The following is a 12,951-nucleotide window of genomic DNA, read 5'->3' as shown; positions in this document are numbered from 1 at the left end:
AGTTCTTATCTCTGGGACAGAGCTCCCAGCACGAGGGGCCGCCACTACCTCTGCAATTTGGCTACCTCAGCCATTCCAGCCTGCTGGCATTGGAGAATACAAATGGTCTGGATGAGGAAGGGTCCCCCAAAACATGGTACACTTGCTCTACCAAAAAGTAGCCAGACTGCTTCTTCAAGTGGGTTTCTGATCTTGTTCTTCCTGACTGGATGAGACCTCTCAATTGGGGTCTCCAGCCACCTCCTACAGGTGCATTCAGGGTGGTGACAGATCAGTACACCCCTGGGACAAAGTTTCCAGAGGAAGGAGCTGGCTACCACCTTTGCAGTTTCACAGGCTTCACTGGTGAAACCTCCAGGTATGGGAAAAACCAAGGCAACTAGGGTCTGGAGTGAACTCCTAGCAAACAACAGCAGCCCTACAGTAGAGTGACCTGACAGTTAAAAAACAAACAAACAAACAGAAAACAACAATATCAACAAAAAAGACCCCACAGAAACCTCACTCAAAGGTCAACAACCTTAAAGAACGAAGGTAAATAAGTTCACAAAGATGAGAAAGAATCAACACAAAAATACTGAAAAATAAAAAAGCCAGAGTGCTTCTTCTCCTCCAAATGACCACAACACCTCTCCAGCAAGGCTACAGAGCTGGGGTTGAGGCTAAAAAGACTGAATTAACAGAAGTAAGCTTCAGAAGGTGGGCAATAAAAAACTTTGCTGAGCTAAAGGAGCATGTTGTAACCCAATGCAAAGAAGCCAAGAATCATGATAAAACAATACAAGAGCTGATAGCCAGAATAGCCAGTTTAGAGAAAAACATAACCGACCTGATAGATCTGAAAAACATGAGAACTTCACAATGCAATCACAAGTTTCAATAGCAGAATAGATCAAGTGGAGGAAAGAGTCTTGGAGCTTGAAGACTATCTTTCTGAAATAGGACAAGCAGACAAAAATAATAAAAAAAAAAGAATGAAAAGGAATGAACAAAACCTCTGAGAAATATGGGATTATGTAAAGAGACCAAACCTACACTACTCATTGGGGTACACTAAGGAGACTTGAAAAATGGAATCAAGTTGAAAGACACTTCAGGATATCAGCCAGGAGAACTTCCCCAACCTAGAAATACAGGCCAACATTCAAATTCAGGAAATACAGAGAACCCAAGTAAGAAACTCCATGAAAAGATCAATCCCAAGACACATAATCTGCAGATTTTCCAAGGTCAAAATGAAAGAAAAAAAATGTTAAGGCAATTCAGAAAGAAAGGCCAGGTCACCTACAAAGGGAAACCCATCAGACTAATAGCAGACCTCTCAGTGGAAGCCCTACAAGAAGACAGGGGGCCAATATTCAACATTCTTAAAGAAAAGTATTTCCAATGCAGAATTTAATATCTGGCAAAACTAATCTTCATAAGCAAAGGAGAAATAAGATCCTTTTCAGACAAGCAAATGTTTAGGAAATTCATCACCATTAGGCCTGCCTTGCAAAAGCTCCTGAAGGAAGCACTAAATATGGAAAGGAAAAACCATTACCAGCCACTACAAAAACACACTGAAGCACACAGACCAGTGACACAGTGAAGCAGCCACATAAGCAAGTTGGCAAAATAACCAGCTAGCATCATGATGACAATTAAATTTACACATAACAATGCTAACCTTAAATGTAAATGTTCTAAATGCCCCAATTAAAAGACACAGAATGGCAAGCTGGATAAAGAGCCAAGACCCAGTGGTATGCTGTCTTCAAGAGACCCATCTCACATGCAAAGACACACATAGGCTCAAAATAAAGAGATGAAGGAAAATTTACCAAGAAAATGGAAAACAGAAAAAAGCAGGGGTTGCAATCCTGGTTTTTGACAAAAGAAAATTTGAACCAACAAAGATCAAAAAAGACAAACAAGGGCATTACATAATGGTAAAGGGTTCAATTCAACAAGAAGAGCTAGCTATCCTAAATATGCACTCAATACAGGAGCATTCAGATTCATAAAGCAAGTTCTTAGAGACCTGCAAAGAGACTTTGACACCCACAAAGTAATAGTGGAAAACTTCAACACCTCACTGACAATATCAGGCAGATCACTGAGAGAGAAAATTAACAAAGATATTCAGGACACAAACTTAGCTCTGGATCACGTGGATCTGACAGATATCTACAGAACTCTCCACCCAAAAACAACAGAATATACATTCTCATAGCCACATGGCACTTGCTGTAAAATTGATTGCATAATTGGAAGTAAAACACTCCTCGATGAATGCGAAAGAACTGAAATAACAGTCTTACAGACAACACAATCAAATTAGAACTCAAGATTAAGAAATTCACACAAAACTACAAAACTGCATGGAAATTGAACAACCTGCTCCTGAATTACCACTGAGTAAATAAAGAAATTAAGGCAGAAATCAAAAAGTTCTTTGAAACTAATGAGAACAAAGAGATGATGTACCAGAATATCTGGGACACAGCTAAAGCAGTGTTAAGAGAAAAATTAATAGCGCTAAAATGCCCACATCAAAAAGCTAGAAAAGTCTCAAGTTAACAACCTCACATTTCAACTAAAACAGCTAGAGAACCAAGAGCAAACAAACCCCAAAGCTAGCAGAAGACAAGATCAGAACTGAACTGAGGTAGATAGAGACATAAAAAACCGTTCAAAAAATCAACAAATCCAGGAGCTGTTTTTTTTTTGAAAAAAAATCAATAAAATAGACCATTAGCTAGACTAATAAAGAAGAAATGAGAGAAGAATCAAATAAATGCAATCAGAAATGATAAAGGAGATATCACCACTGACCCCACAGAAATACAAACAAGCATTAGAGAATAACACCTCTGTGCACATAAACTAGAACATCTAGAAGACATGGATAAATTCCTGGACACATACAACCTCCCCAGACTGAACCACGAAGAAATTAAATCCCTGAATAGACCAATAATGAGTTCTGAAATTAAGGCAGTAATAAATAGCCTACCAACCCAAAAAAACAAAAACAAAAACAAACAAACAAACAAACCAAAAAAGCCCAGGACCTGACATATTCACAGCTGAATTCTGTCAGAGGTACAAAGAAGATCTGATACCATACCTACTGACATGATTTCAAAAAAATGAAAAGAAGGGACTCCTCCATAACTCATTCTATGAGGCCAGCATCATCCTGATATCAAAACATGTCACAGATATAACGAAAAAAGATTTTAGGCCAATATCCTCGATGAATATTGATGCAAAAATCCTCAATAAAATACTGGCAAACTTAACCCAGCAGCACATCAAAAAGCTTATACACCATGATCAGGTTGGCTTCACCCCCAGGATGCCAAGTTGGTTCAACATATGCAAATGAATAAATGTGATTCATCACATTAAACAGAACTAAAGCAATAATCACATTATCTCAATAGATGCAGAAAAGGCCTTCAATAAAATTCAACCCATCTTCATGTTAAAAACTTTCAATAAACTAGGTATCAAAGGAACAGACCTCAAAATAATAAGACCCATATATGACAAACCCATAGCCAATATCATATTGAATGGGAAAAAGCTGGTATCATTCCCCTTGAAAACCAGCACAAGACAAATATACCCACTCTCACCACTCCTATTCAACATAGTATTGGAAGTTCTTGTCAGGGCAATCAGGCAAAAGAAGGAAATAAAGGGTATTCAAATAGGGAGAGTGGAAGTCAAATCTTCGTTTGCAGATGACATGATTCTATATGTAGAAAACCCCATCATCTCAGCCCAAAAGCTCCTTAAGCTAATAAGTAACTTCAGCAAAGTCTCAAGATACAAAATCAATGTTCAAAAATCGCTAACATTCCTATACACAAACAACAGGCAAGCAGAGAGCCAAATCATGAATGAATTCTCATCCACAATGGCTACAAAAAGAATAAAATACCTAGGAATACAGCTAACAAGGAAATTGAAGAACTTCTTCAAGGAGAACTACAAACCACTGCTCACAGAAATCAGAGAGGATACAGTCAAATGGAGAAACAATCCATGGTCATGGATAGGAAAAATCAATATTGTGAAAATGGCCATACTGCCCAAAGTAATTTATAGATTCAATGTTATTCCCATTAAACTACCATCAACATTCTTCACAGAATTAGAAAAAAACTATTTAAAAATTCATATAGATCAAAAAATGAGCCCGAATAGCCAAGATAATCCTAAGCAATAAGAACAAAGCTGACAGCATCATGCTACCTGACTTCAAACTATACTGCAAGGTTACTATAACCCAAACAGCATGGTACTGGCACAAGAACAGATACATAGACCGATGGAACAGAATAGAGAACTCAGAAATAAAACCGCAAACTTACAACCATCTGATCTTTGCCCATGACAAAAACAAGCAATGGGGAAAGTACTCCCTATTTAATAAATGGTGCTGAGAGAGCTGGCTAGCCATATGCAGAAAATTGAAACTGGAACCCTTCCTTACACCATATACAAAAATTAATTCAAGATGGATTAAAGACTGAAATGTAAAACCCCAAACTATAAAAATCCTAGAAGAAAATCTAGGCAATATCATTCAGGACAGAAGAATGGGCAAAGATTTCATAACCAACATGCCAAAAGCAATTGCAACAAAAGCAAAAATTGACAAATGGAATGTAATTAAACTAAAGAGCTTCTGCACAACAAAAGAAATTATCATCAGAGTGCAGAGACAACCTACAAAATGGGAGAAAATTTTTGCAATGTATCCATCTGACAAAGGTCTAATATCTAGAGTCTACAAGGAAATTAAATTTACAAGAAAAAAAAACAACCTCATTAAAAAGTGGGCAAAGGACACAAACAGACACTTCTCAAAAGAAGACATAAATGTGGCCAACGAACATTAAGAAAAGCTCAACATCACTGATCATTAAAGAAATGCAAATCAAAACCACAACGAGATACCATCTCACACTAGTCAGAATGGTGATTATTAAAAAGTCAAAAACAACAGATGCTGGAGAGGCTGTAGAGAAAAAGGAATGCTTTTACACTGTTGGTGGGAGTGTAAATTAGTTCAACTTTTTTTTTTTTTTTTTTTTTTTTTGAGACAGAGTCTTGCTCTGTCACCCAAGCTGGAGTGCAGTGGCGATCTTGGCTCACTGCAAAGTCCGCCTCCTGGGTTCACGCCATTCTTCTGCCTCAGCCTCCTGAGTAGCTGGGACTACAGGCACCTGACACCATGCCTGGCTAATTTTTTGTATTTTTAGTAGAGACAGGGTTTCACCGTGTTAGCAGGATTGTCTCAATCTCCTGACCTCGTGATCTGCCTGCCTTGGCCTCCCAAAGTGCTGGGATTACAGGCATGAGCCACCACACCTGGCCAATTAGTTCAACTATTGTGCAAAACTGTTGTGCAAAAACAGGGTGGCAATTCCTCAAAGACCTAGAGACAGAAATACCATTCGACCCAGCAATCCCATTACTGGGTATATACCCAAAGGAATATAAATCATTCTATTATAAAGATATATGCACGTATATGTTCATTGCAGCACTGTTCACAATAACAAAGACATGGAATCAACCTGAATGCCCAGAATTGACAGACTGGATAAAGAAAATGTGGTACATACACACCATGGAATACTATGCACCCATCAAAAGAAATGAGAGCATGTCCTTTGCAGGGACATGTACGGAATTGGAAGCCATTATCCTCAGCAAACTAATGCAGGAACAGAAAACCAAACACCACATTTTCTTACTTATAAGTGGGAGCTGAATGACGAGATCACATGGACACATAATGGGGAACAGCACCACTGGGGCCTGTTGAAGGTGGGAGTTGTGGGGAGGGAGAGCATTAGGAAAAATAGTTTATGCATGCTAGGCTTAATACCTAGGTGATGGGATAATCTGTGCAGCAAACCACCATGGCATACGTTTACCTACGTAACAAACCTGCATATCCTGCACATGTACCCCAGAGCTTAAAGGTTGAAGGAAAAAACAAGAAAGAAAATCAAGAAGAATCTATAGCTAAATTATTAGAATTAAGAGTTTAGAAAGTTTGTAGAATACAAATGTATATAAAAAATTGCATTTCTATTTACCTGTGTAGGGAAGGAAAACTATCTTTTTCTTCTACCCTTCTGAGTTCCTGATTGTGGCGTCTGTAACAGAAGACAGAGAAAAGCATACAAAAGACAAAAGAGAAGCATACACATTTTAAAAATATAAGCTTTACATGCCGTGAGAGCTTTAATAAGGAAATGAAGACCCAAATAAGTGATTAAACCTGAGTGTTTTTAACACTATATTTGATGAAGAGTGGAGAGTCACAAAGAAATATAAGACAAAGGGGGTATGAGCTAAGGGTAGTAAAGTGGAGGACACAGCAAAAATTTAGTTCATATTTCCCTCTATGTCCTTTTGTCTTCACAAATAAGAATGATTCTTTCCTTAGAATATAGGGAGGTGAAGGGGGAAAATAACCCCATAGGCTTTTTTTTTTTTTTTTTTGAGACGGAGTCTTGCTCTGTCCACCAGGCTGGAGTGCAGTGGTGCGATCTCGGCTTGCTGCAGCCTTCGCCTTCTGGGTTCAAGTGATTCCCCTGCTTCAGACTCCCAAGTAGCTGGGACTACAGGTGCATGCCACCACACCCAGTTAATTTTTTGTATTTTTTAAATAGAGGTGGGGTTTCACCATGTTGGCCAGGATGGTCTCGATCTCCTGACCTCGTGATCCGCCGGCCTTGGCCTCCCAAAGTGCTGGGATTATAGGCGTGAGCCACCATGCCTGGTCCCCCATAGTTTCTTAGTTGGAATGGACCCCTATAACAAAAAACAGATTAACGGGAGAAAAACAAATGGAAGTATGTCTTTAAATTACAGCTTATATAGCATCTTCAATAAAGAACAGTCAATTTTTAGAGAAGTGACAAGACAAACGAAAAGGACTTTGACAGTAACTTGGGGGAAGGCAAATAAATGGCAGATAAAGGCGAATTAATAAAGCTTGTTAATGTAGATTTCTCTAGTACCATCTACAGGCCAATGAGGGTCTAAAGCTGTCTCTGGCAGTTAACACTTTTCTTCCTGGCAGAAGGCAAGGATACCTTTAGTCTTTGTAAGTGTTTATCCTGCTTTTAAGCAAATAGAGGGAGAGCAGAGAGCTTTCCTGCATCCGCTTCTTCTTAATCATCTTCAGCTCAACAATTCTTCATATTTTGGGGTGACATATTCTGTTCTTCCACAGAGGGTTCCTCTCACAGGAAGGTTTTATGACCTGCTTCAGGAAACAGTCAGAAAGTCCATACCACATATGCCATTTCTCAAGTTTTTTCAGCTTAAAATATTCAGTAAGACAAAATGTCAAATTTTGGAGTAACATGTCCTGAACTACATGATGAGCAATATTTAGATAATAAATATTATTACAGTAATATAATGGAATATCACTCAAGAATAAAAAGAATAAACTCCTGAAACATGAAACAACATTGCCGAATCTCAAAAATGTTATCCTGAGTGAAAGAAGCTAAATCCAAGAGTGCCATATTAGTTATATATTGCTGCATAATATTACCCAGACATTCAGTGACTTAAAGCAACATTTATTATCTCAGTTTCTCTGGGTCAGGAGTCTAGGAGCGGCTTAGCTGGATGGTTCTAGCTCAGTGTCTCTCATAAAGTTGCAATGAAGGTTCATCTAGAGCTTTCAGTCATCTGAGACATGATAGGGGTGAAGGATCTGCTTCCATTTTAAATTACATATATGGCTATTGGCAGTAGGCTTCAGTTCCTTGCCACATGTGCCTCCCCATGGGGCTTCTCAGGGCATAGCTTCACCAAGAACAAGTGATCCAAGAGAGTGAGAGTGAAAGAGACTGAGATGGAAGCAACTGTGTTTTAATAACCTAATCTCAGAAGTGATATACAATCACTTCTGCTGTATGTGATTGGTCACACAGACCAACACTGGTACAATGTCGGAAGGGGCTACACAAAGATATGAATACCAGAAGCCAGGGATAATTTTGGATCATCTTGGATACTGGCTATCCCAAGGGCATAGTGTATGATTATATTCATATAAAATTCTTAAACAGGCAAAACTAATCTAAAGCTGGTGAAAGCTAACAGATTAGTGGTTGCACAGTGATGGTAGTTAAGGGTGAATGTTTGAAAAGGGGCATAAAAGAAGTTCTGAATTTCTATAGAATATTTATATAGAAATGGGATAGTGGTTACATGGGCGCATATACTTGTCAAAATTCATTGAATAAAACATTTAAAATGGATTCATCTTATTTACTTATTTATTTATTTTTTGAGACAAGGTCTTACTCTGTCGCCCAGGCTGGAGTGCAGTGGCACAATCTCAGCTCACTGCAAACTCCGCCTACTGGGTTCAAGTGATTCTCTTGCCTCAGCCTCCTGAGGAGCTGGGATTACAGGCGCGTGCCACCACGCCGGGCTGATTTTTATATTTTTAGTAGACACAGGGTTTCACCATGTTGGCCAGGCTGGTGTTGAACTCCTGACCTCAGGTAATCCACCCACCTCAGCCTCCCAACGTGCTGGGATTACAGGCTTGAGCCACCACGCCCAGCTGATGCATCTCATTATATAAATTATATCTCAAAAGTTGATTTTTTAAAAAATAGAAAATGGAATTCAAATAAAGATACCACTTATAATAGCATACAAATCAAAGCACTTAGAGATATAGAAAAATAGAATTCAAATAAAGATACTATTTACAGGCTAGGTGCAGTGGCTCACACCTGTAATCCCAGTACTTTGGGAGGCTGAGGTGAGATCAGGAGTTCAAGACTAGCCTGAACAACATGGTGAAACCTTGTCTCTACTAAAAATACAAAAATAAACTTGGGCATGGTGGTGCATGCCTGTAGTCCCAGCTACTTGGGAGGCTGAGGTGGGAGGATCACTTGAACTCAGAAGGTAGAGGCTGCAGTGAGCCAAGATTGCACCACTGGACTCTCAGCCTGGGCAACAGAGTGAGACCCTGTCTCAAAATAATATATACTATTTACAATTGCATAAAAATCAAGGCACTCAGAAATATATTTGATAACCTAATTAGTAATCAAGGAAATAAACATTAAACATCACAATATTCAACAGATTAACACACACTGAAAGTCTGACAATTCAGACTGGTGATGACATGGAGCAACAGGAATTCCCAGGTACTGCTGGAGGGAGGATAAATTGGTCTAGCCACTTTTGAAACAATTCGGCATTCTCTAGTAAAACCGAAATTGTATCCGACTACTGGTGATATACCTGAGAGAAATTCTTTCACGTGTGCACTTGAATACAGACTATTTAAGCAGTATTGTTCATAAAGCCAATAACTGGAAACAATCTACATGTACTCAATAGTACACTAGACAAACAAATTGTGTTGCATCCAGAAAATACGAAAAGGAAAACCAGGGGAGAATGGCTATATCCAACTGTCACAAGCATTGTTAAGCTAAAGAAGACAGTCACAAAAGACACTAACAATATGATTTTATTCATGTAAAAGTTCAAAAGCAAGGCAAGCCAAACTATGTCATGTAGTTTGAATCCATACTTAAGTTGAAAATCTGTAAAGAAAATGAAGAAAATAATCATCACAGATGGCTAGACCATGGTTGTCACTGGGAGAACGAGAGAAGAATGTGATGGCAAGGGGGACCATAGTAGGGTACTTTGGTGTAGGCATTGTTTGATTATTATTATTAACACAGGTGGTAAAAATAGTGTCCTACTAGTTTTAAACAAGTGTTTGATACTTAATTACTTTATAAACTTTGTGTATTTTTCTTATTACCCTTGACTCCATCTCCCTTTTTTTTTTCCAAGCAGTTAAATGAGGCACAAGGTGGTAACTAGCAGTGCATACTCACACAGACCTGCTGCTCCTGTTGCCACTGACATGCCCACAAAGTCTGAGCAGAGGTGGCTGTGCCCAGCCCTCATCTTCAAAATCACTGAGGCCTCCTCTAATAGCATCCTTGTGAGGTGCTGCCTCAGGGCCCTCAATCTTGGACTGTGATGTAGTGAGCATTTTCTGAACACAACATATTTTGTCTCCTAGGTTAAAGGGGGTGGCTTTAGATAAACAGATTATAAATTGTGACAGAAAGAGCGCCTAGGATTGCTAGAAGAAATAAGCCAGCAATGCCATGCTATCTGGCATCACCAACAAAAATGCTGGAACTAACATGGTTGATGTCTTGTCACACCAATGTCCTTACATATTAACTCTTTCTTTCTCCTGTAATAGTGCCTCCTCATAATGAGGCTTATGCATGAGCTCCTGGGAGCTGGACTGGAGGACTGAGTCAGGACTGAAATAACTGACTTTGTTTTTGGAAACAATCTACACGTACTCAATGGTACACTAGACAAACAAATTGTGTTGCATCCAGAAAGTATAGAAAGGAAAACGAAGGCAGAATGGCTATATCCAACTGTCACAAACAATGTTAAGCTAAAGAAGACGGTCACGAAAGATACCAACAATATGATTTTATTCTTGGATTGTGATAAGATTGTCCTTTTCCCTCAGATCCTGTCCACTGCCCTTGGCCATATTCTATCCATCTGACTCTTTTTCCCTCATGGAAAGTCCTTCCCAGGAGGCAAATCAAACTCTCACATAAGGAGATATTTCTCTGACTGCCTCCTCAGGATTCCAGACATTCCCAAGCATGTATAAATCCTAGAAAGAAAAGAGGAGCTGAGGACAAAACTTGGGTTCATCTTGCCAAGTTATAACAATTCTACTTGGACACTGTGATGGTGAGGTGCAGTGTTTATAGCCCACCTAGATTATTGTTTTTGATTGCAGCAGCCTATGGGGAAGGTTGCTGTAGAAGCAGACCTATATATTTTTTTCAGATATCGTCAGAAATGAATACATACATGAGGGTCGTGGCAGAGAGACTTGAGGAAATATGGTATTATTAATGGAAATTTCTGAATGCATAGTGAAAGGCTTAATAAATAGACTTTAAATTTTTCCTGATGTTTAAAACATATTGTCTAAAATAATAATTTTGGCAACTTCAATTTTGCAGTATTATCAAAGATAAAGTTTTGCCTTCAATTAAGCCAGGGTCACAAGTCAATCAGATTTCAAGTTAAAAAGGAAAAAATAGTCTATATTGGATCCACCCTGCCAGATTACTGAGGACCAAGGACATTGAAGTCCAGGCTGAGATGTGGTAACCCAGGAGTTTGGGCTAAGTGTGGGGGCTATGGTGCAGAAGACTAAAGCAGGCTGTCTAAGCTTGGGGAGAAGGTAAACCAAAAAGCTGTACTTTCTATCCTAATGAAATCAATTGGAAGGTACCTGGCATAGGGATGTCACTAAGTATACTGCTGAGTCTCTTTTAGCATTTCAGAGCATCGTTTTTCCAGTTACTGTGTGTTTTTCCTTCAAATCGCACAGCTGTGTTTCTCTTTGAAGGCCCACTCTTGGGCTACTGGGTTTGCTTTGCCTCAACAGCAAAAAGTTTGAAGTGCCTGGGAGTTGACAAACTGCCCTTTTACCCCCACCCTAAAGCCAGTGACCCTTATTCCAGGACTGGCTGGTGCAGGAGTTATAAAGCCCAGCTACTTTCCTTGAAACAGCTCTAACTCTGAGCTGTGATTTACGCAGGATTAGGCTGAGGTAAGGACCTGGCCTAAAACCACACAATTGCTTGCTTCTTCCTCTTTCCTCTCCTGTTTTTCTCACTCTTTTACAAGATTCTCCTGGCAGCACTTCCTTCATAAACAACTTGCACCTGAATCCTCATCTTGTGGTCTATTTCTGGGTAACTGACAATGATCATCAAAAATTTGTATATACAAATATATGGATAGTGGAAAGCCACTACTTCCACTCACAAAGAAACTTCAAGTATGCAGGTTCCCTTCTTTGAAATTCTTGTCCTAAAAGAGAAAATAAATGTTATTTAAAAAGAAAAGTTGGATGGATATTGAAATAAGCAAATTACATTTCATCTTATTGCATGTATGTTCAGGGTTGCTGAAAATCACATTTCATAACTGGATTAGTAGAGGAAGTAGAAGAAAAATAAGACTCAGTGCTCATCTATTAATAAATGCATATATACGAGGAACTGCTTGAAAACAATCAACTTCGAATCAGGTTCAAATTGGCTGCTGCTGAGAGTGGAAATGAAATTCACCCTCTGAGCCAGTGTACAAAATGTTCTGCTTCTAGCTTGAATCATAAGAAAAAAGAAAAGGAAACTCTATCTCTTTTCTTTTCCCTTTTAGAATTGGCTTAAAAGATAAAATACTGTTCTGCTAAGTAAATTCATAGATATACTGATCAGATTTCTGTTTATTTTCAATCCGTGTGCAACAACATTTGACATAAATTGACTTCATGTTCCGCTGCACAGCAAGATTTGTTGTTCATTCTGAATTAACATTATTCTGTAGCATGCATTGTTGCCATTCAGAAGCCAAATCAGGAAGTCAAAATGGCAACACTAATCAACTTTGAAGCTTTTTCAAATTGCATGTTTTGGAAACCCTATACATTTATAACATCATCCGAATCTGAAAAAGTAATCAAACTTCTTCATCATTTCTTGTTGGATACATGCTAGTTTGGCATTAGGACTGTACAATTTTTCTCAGAAAATTCCATTCTGAGAAATCTTTTTGTAGTGGCCATTTGAAAGATCTCTTTGCAGCCCATGGAACAAAAAATTACCTGTTTTAATGGAAACTCTTTCCTCTTAATGACAACATGGATGCCTATACAATGTTATTCCATCTCCTAGGTATACTTCAAGGACCAGGGTAATCCAGTCAGAATCTATACTCTGAGAATCTGGAATAGGAGCTAAGATAATCTTGTGTCAGTCTGTACTGAGCTCTGAAAGAGAAAAGGTGTAAAATCTTGGGCACATGGCT

The 12,951-nt window shown here is 38.8% G+C and overlaps 1 long non-coding RNA gene across 1 annotated transcript in view; it reads right to left on the bottom strand.

The window, feature by feature from the left end:
- LOC109024719 (uncharacterized) overlaps window positions 1-12,951 on the bottom strand; it is a 49,597-nt gene that overhangs the window by 23,110 nt on the left and 13,536 nt on the right. Inside the window, exons 2-4 of the long non-coding RNA XR_002004217.3 lie at window positions 12,749-12,880; window positions 7,113-7,285; window positions 6,108-6,167 (exon numbers count right to left, since the gene is read on the bottom strand). This is a non-coding gene — a long non-coding RNA (uncharacterized lncRNA). The remainder of the gene's footprint in view (window positions 1-6,107; window positions 6,168-7,112; window positions 7,286-12,748; window positions 12,881-12,951) is intronic.

This window comes from Gorilla gorilla, chromosome X (genome assembly GCF_029281585.2).
Source record: "Gorilla gorilla gorilla isolate KB3781 chromosome X, NHGRI_mGorGor1-v2.1_pri, whole genome shotgun sequence".
Taxonomy (NCBI): domain Eukaryota; kingdom Metazoa; phylum Chordata; class Mammalia; order Primates; family Hominidae; genus Gorilla; species Gorilla gorilla.
This window is presented reverse-complemented; position numbering and strand designations above follow the sequence as displayed.